Here is a 426-nt window from a genome sequence, read left to right as displayed (position 1 = left end):
TCATTTTCTTGGGTCTAACTTTGTGCAGCCCGGAGACTGGAGTCAGATGAGAAACACCAACGGGCGCACTTAGAAACAGCTGAAATTAATTAATTAGCGCTCCACCGACCACCACCAGCTCCCTCACAAACCACTTCTCTGGGCGCCGGCCACGGAGAAGAAGGTTTTAAAGCTACAAAAAAAAACCCCAAAACCAAAAAACCAACAACCCTCCGCAACGGCAAGGCGCATCGCACACATGATGGAGAAGGGGGAGCAGCCTGCCTTTGCCGTGTCCCCCCATTCCCGGGCGTACGAGGGGCGGGCTGGGCAAGGCAGGGGAAGGCAAGGCAGGGCAGGGCAAGGCAGGGCAAGGCAAGGCAGGGCCGCTCCGCCCCGTCCCTCCCCCGGGCCGGGCCCGGCGGCACCCCCGGGGGCGCGGCACCG

This window comes from Haliaeetus leucocephalus, unplaced genomic scaffold (assembly GCF_000737465.1).
Source record: "Haliaeetus leucocephalus isolate CR32 unplaced genomic scaffold, Haliaeetus_leucocephalus-4.0 Scaffold577, whole genome shotgun sequence".
NCBI classification, from domain to species: Eukaryota; Metazoa; Chordata; class Aves; order Accipitriformes; family Accipitridae; genus Haliaeetus; species Haliaeetus leucocephalus.
Note: the sequence above shows the minus strand (reverse complement) of the source record.